Genomic DNA, 6,664 nt, shown 5'->3' with positions numbered 1-6,664 from the left:
TTGCTAGGCAACCCCCATAAACAGTGAATGAGTGTCAGTATAACATAAAAAAACAAAAATTGTCAGTAAAATAAAATATATAATACAAGAACTGGAGCCAACAGGCAAATCATAATAAGCACTTAGTCACACAAGATCAGTTCATATGACCCACGAGCGCAATCTCGTAGCGCTACAAAACGGATCATATTCAGAGGAGAACGCCATAAAGATCCCCAGGTATACCCCGTGAGTTACGCACAAAAATTGGAATCGCGTCAGGGGCTTATCGATAATTGTAAACGCATCAAGGGCTTACCGGTTAATAGCCTTGCACTGGCAAAGTCCTATGGAGACCCGTACGGGCACGATCCTGTTAAGCACACATACTTGCGGTTGCTAGGCAACCCGCCAGCGGTGAGCCGGTTATATAGACCGACGTGCATTAGCATACACATTAGGCACACAGTCTGGACCCGGGCCGGGTCCTCAGAACGGGGGTTGCAGCCGTACATCTCAGTACACTTTGTGTCCGGATGTCAGCGCATACCCCCTGCACTCATAGCGGCCAACGTACTCCCAAAGGGGATTGTATAAAAGTTAGTGTTGCCTTCTGCACTGCTCACATGGGGGTTGCAAGAGGGAAAGTATTTGCCCTGCGCAGGGCATCAAGAGTCAATTAAAGAATCGCTAGGGACTTGCACGGGCAAAGGCGTTAGGCCGGCAGTTATCAAGTGGTACCAAGCGGGGCATTATGCAAAGCAAAAGAACAAGGAGAAGGGCACACCTGCTGCCCTCCCCTGTGTGCGTAACGGAAGGGGAACCTGTATATGGCGTGGGAAACAATGCAAAACATTAGGACAGTGTAACTAAGTGTAAACGTTCAACAAACCCAGCAGGAAGGATACAGAAATTGTTGCAACCAGAGATAATTAGTATACATTGTAGCAAAATATATGGGACACAAAGTAATTGTAGATAAAACAGCACAGCCAAGTTCATGTAGTTAACACGCGGCAGAGAGTAGATTCCTTAGATAAAGCAGCCAAGTGGCAGGGTCTCATTAAGACCTCGTGGGGCCACACAGTCAAGTTTATGTATCCACCGTGATTCTCTTTGGAGCAGGGCCAAATCTCTGTTGCCACCCCTAGGCAGGGGGGGCTGTTGGTCAATTGCCATGCATTTAAAGGTTGGGAGGGTATGTCGCATCAGAAGGAAGTGTCTTGCGACTGGTTGATTAGATTCTTCATCTTTAAGAGCCCTGCTAATGGCCGATCGATGGTTGCTGATTCGTTCCCTCAGGGTGGTCACCGTCTTGCCCACATAATATAAACCACAAGGACAGGTAATGATATACACTACATAGGTTGACAGACAGCCAAGTCTCGAGTGTATTTTTAGTCTTTTGCCAGTATGGGGGTGCGGGAAATCAGGACCAGTTAAGAGGCACCTGCAAGTAACACAGTCTGGACATTTATAGCAGCCCAATTTCTGTAGTGAGGATAGCCAATTCTGTGGCTTGTTACTAAAGCCTTTAAAGTCCGTTTTCATTAACAAGTCTCTTAGACTCCTACCCCTTTTATAGCCCATTCGAGGTTTCTGGGCCTGATATAGCGCCAAAGTTTCATCTTGGTTGACCATTGGCCAGTTCCTGTTTATGCTCTTAACAAGGGCTTGAGAGGTGGAGGAAAAAGTTGTAGTAAAGATGAGTGGTATTTGTTGTTCCTTCTGTCCATGCGTCTTGTTCAATAAAGATTCTTGGTTATGTGCCAGGGCCCTCTCCAACTGTGTTAGCAGTAGATTCTCAGAGTAGCCGCGGTCCAGGAATCTATTCAACATCTCTTGTAGCTGAGATTTAGCTGTATCAATCGAACTGTTATTCCTGATAACCCTCAGGAATTGAGAGTATGGTATACCCCTAATGGTAGCTGGGGGATGGTGGCTAGAAGCATAACCAAGAATCTTTATTGAACAAGACGCATGGACAGAAGGAACAACAAATACCACTCATCTTTACTACAACTTTTTCCTCCACCTCTCAAGCCCTTGTTAAGAGCATAAACAGGAACTGGCCAATGGTCAACCAAGATGAAACTTTGGCGCTATATCAGGCCCAGAAACCTCGAATGGGCTATAAAAGGGGTAGGAGTCTAAGAGACTTGTTAATGAAAACGGACTTTAAAGGCTTTAGTAACAAGCCACAGAATTGGCTATCCTCACTACAGAAATTGGGCTGCTATAAATGTCCAGACTGTGTTACTTGCAGGTGCCTCTTAACTGGTCCTGATTTCCCGCACCCCCATACTGGCAAAAGACTAAAAATACACTCGAGACTTGGCTGTCTGTCAACCTATGTAGTGTATATCATTACCTGTCCTTGTGGTTTATATTATGTGGGCAAGACGGTGACCACCCTGAGGGAACGAATCAGCAACCATCGATCGGCCATTAGCAGGGCTCTTAAAGATGAAGAATCTAATCAACCAGTCGCAAGACACTTCCTTCTGATGCGACATACCCTCCCAACCTTTAAATGCATGGCAATTGACCAACAGCCCCCCCTGCCTAGGGGTGGCAACAGAGATTTGGCCCTGCTCCAAAGAGAATCACGGTGGATACATAAACTTGACTGTGTGGCCCCACGAGGTCTTAATGAGACCCTGCCACTTGGCTGCTTTATCTAAGGAATCTACTCTCTGCCGCGTGTTAACTACATGAACTTGGCTGTGCTGTTTTATCTACAATTACTTTGTGTCCCATATATTTTGCTACAATGTATACTAATTATCTCTGGTTGCAACAATTTCTGTATCCTTCCTGCTGGGTTTGTTGAACGTTTACACTTAGTTACACTGTCCTAATGTTTTGCATTGTTTCCCACGCCATATACAGGTTCCCCTTCCGTTACGCACACAGGGGAGGGCAGCAGGTGTGCCCTTCTCCTTGTTCTTTTGCTTTGCATAATGCCCCGCTTGGTACCACTTGATAACTGCCGGCCTAACGCCTTTGCCCGTGCAAGTCCCTAGCGATTCTTTAATTGACTCTTGATGCCCTGCGCAGGGCAAATACTTTCCCTCTTGCAACCCCCATGTGAGCAGTGCAGAAGGCAACACTAACTTTTATACAATCCCCTTTGGGAGTACGTTGGCCGCTATGAGTGCAGGGGGTATGCGCTGACATCCGGACACAAAGTGTACTGAGATGTACGGCTGCAACCCCCGTTCTGAGGACCCGGCCCGGGTCCAGACTGTGTGCCTAATGTGTATGCTAATGCACGTCGGTCTATATAACCGGCTCACCGCTGGCGGGTTGCCTAGCAACCGCAAGTATGTGTGCTTAACAGGATCGTGCCCGTACGGGTCTCCATAGGACTTTGCCAGTGCAAGGCTATTAACCGGTAAGCCCTTGATGCGTTTACAATTATCGATAAGCCCCTGACGCGATTCCAATTTTTGTGCGTAACTCACGGGGTATACCTGGGGATCTTTATGGCGTTCTCCTCTGAATATGATCCGTTTTGTAGCGCTACGAGATTGCGCTCGTGGGTCATATGAACTGATCTTGTGTGACTAAGTGCTTATTATGATTTGCCTGTTGGCTCCAGTTCTTGTATTATATATTTTATTTTACTGACAATTTTTGTTTTTTTATGTTATACTGACACTCATTCACTGTTTATGGGGGTTGCCTAGCAACGATTTTGGCGCCGTTTTGGGTTTAAATAGCGTTCACATTGCATTTCACTGTTGTTGTCCCTGATGAAAGTTCCAAGAGGAACTGAAACGTCGGACTAAATAAAAACCTCAATTTTTACACCTCATCTGATGTCTCCAAGCTTGAAAATTCCTGTGAGTGCCGTCACCCCTCTTCACTTTTATATATATATATATATATATATATAAAGTATATACAAGTATATATACTATATACTCACATATGCGGTGCCATAACAAGTTCCCCGTGCTCCTCATATACAAGCCACGCTCCTCACATATGCGCTTCCCTAGCACAAAACCGTGCGATGGAGTAACCTGAAGCTCTTGAATCACCATCTATATTTCCCCCAAAATAAATCTGTTTTAAATCACCAACAGCTTCAGATTGTACACTAAACCCCCCTCCCAATGCAGTCTTGTCTTGTTTTCTATGGTGAACATTTTAGTCATGTATGCCTATGGCAAATTCGTGTATGTACGGTATATGGGAAGTTCCCCGTGCTCCTCACATACAAGGCGCGCTCATTACATATGCGCCTCCCTAGCATGAAGCAGTAATTTATATACTGTATACTCACTATTGTGGTGCCACAACAGTTCCCCGTGCTCCTCTTACATGGTGCGCTCCTCACATATGAGCTTCCTATGCTCGTCAGCGTTCTCCCATCAGTCTTCGTGTGTGGGCATATACCTGTTCCAGTGCGCCACTTATACATGGGGCGCTCCTAACATGGGAGCTTCCTATGCTCGTTAGCATTCTCCCGCCATCGAGACCCGTCCGCCCACGGGGAGGGGGGGGGGATGTGCTGCCGTATATACTCGAGTATAAGCCGAGGATGTCTTTTTTCAAATGGGGGCTAAAAAACTCGGCTTATACTCGAGTATATACGGTATACTTACCTATCTATACACTAACAGCACATACATAAACTATATACATACCTACCTTTCAGCGGGACAGTCCCGATATTTATGGCACTGCCCGCTGTCCTGGATTCACTGTTAGATGTCCCGCTTCTTAGCATTGCCATTTAATTGATTGCTGTGCCTGCTCTGCTCTGGGAAAAAAAGCCTGCACCCTTAACTCTTGAATCTCCCCTGCTACCTCAAGCTCACAGGTTTACCTTGATGTTTAATTGTCCTGGGAGGAGCATTTGTGACAGGCAAGGGTCAACTATCGGCATTGGCTCCGCATCCCTCTCCTGCTCACCGGGTCAGGGGCTCTGTCTTTTATCAGGCAGAAGAGTTTGCTGCCTTTATTTGTGTGCTGGACAGTTTCACCTTGTCCTCCCCTAACATATATCTCTCACTCCTGGGAATCTGTGGCAGAGCACAGCATGCAGGGGAAGTGGTATCGCTTGTTCATAAAATATAGCAGGCATTTAAAAGGGGCCCTTATAAGTCTGGGAACCTTAGGCCTTGTTAATAGGGCTAGAACTTGTAGAGGTACATTAATATTGTTTTGCTTTCAACTGATTAAGAATGGAAGGAAATTTATGTACCACTGGAATTGGCCCTGTTTATAACTTTGGAAAATGCACAGAACTGTTGGCATGTCTGAAGTTGATATGCCCTTTATCAGTTTCATTTATTAATTTTACTGGCATGTCTGGGGTTAATATGCCCTTTATCAATTTAATGTAGTCATACTGGCACCTTTGAAGTTAATATGTCCTTTATTCTTTTTATTTAGTGATTATACTGGCACATCTGGGGCATGTAAAGTGGGTGTGGCATGTGGGGGCATGGTCACAAAGCAGGCGTGGCCAAAACATTTTTGCCGCACTACCAGTGTCATATATTTTTGTCCCTCTTTCTCTTAATGAAATGTTGGGAGGTATGTATATATATACAAACATCAATACTAACTGTAGATATTAGTATCACAATAGCCTTGGATACTATGCTTGTTCAAGAATTGAAGTCCCTCTTAAAGGCATTACCAGAATCTGCCATTACAACATCACTAGCAAGTGCATTCCTCAACCTCACTGCCCTCACCGTGAAAAACCACCTACGCTGCTTCAAATGGAAGCTCTGTTCCTCTAATCTATAGGGGTGGCCTCTGGTGCGCCTGGAATTAGACAACTTGTTATCTACAAAAACCCCCAGATCTTTCTCCATTAATGATCCCCCCAACAAACTACCATTTAGTAGATAGCTCATGTTTATATTATTTCTACCGCTATTCTACTGTCTTACTGTTATTATTATTTCTAATTCAGTGATTTGCATTAGCAGTTTTGGCACCGGCTCCAGCAATTTGCTTAAATGCTAGGGTAAGTAGCAGTGGTCAGTCGGCTACGTAGACTTTCAGATTGTGTGACAGAAATAAAACTGGGATCCAGATACCCAGAGCTACACAATTGAGTGGTAAAAGCAAACCTAACAAGCAGCCCTGTCCTGGAAGCTTATGGCCTCTAATCTACATCCCTCCCCAGTTGCCTTATTGAGGAACCCAACCAATGAAGCATTGTTCTTGGTCTCAGATTCCCACTTCTCAATAGAGAATTTTATGCCAGATATCCTATTTTTCCTACCTCCAACATGTTAAAAGGGAAACCCTCAGCTTACCCATATTTAGGAAAGGCTGGGTCCAGCATTCTGTTACATGACTATGTCCTGGTCAAACTCAGACAGATATCTGTTAGGTATGTTATAAAAGCCCCATTGAAAAAGGACTGCATTGCATCATCAGTTTCTACAGAGCTTTACAGAGTAAAGGGATATAAATACAAGACCAACAGTTTGCATATACAGAAAAGCATTGCACCAGAATCAATTTGCAATCATAACAGGAAATTGTTAGAAGACAAATGGGCAATGGCCCTGCTCAGATGGGAGAGGATATGAGGCATTAATTATAGAGTGATTATGTTAAGTGCAGAGTGATAGATGATGACAGAATACCAGTAGTAGGTGTGAGTGTATGAGTAGGGGGGCTCAGTGGGTGGTTAACATGTTGAGGT

Source organism: Xenopus tropicalis, chromosome 1 (assembly GCF_000004195.4).
Source record: "Xenopus tropicalis strain Nigerian chromosome 1, UCB_Xtro_10.0, whole genome shotgun sequence".
Lineage (NCBI taxonomy): Eukaryota > Metazoa > Chordata > Amphibia > Anura > Pipidae > Xenopus > Xenopus tropicalis.
The sequence above is the reverse complement of the archived record's forward strand: the minus strand, read 5'-3'. Positions refer to the sequence as shown.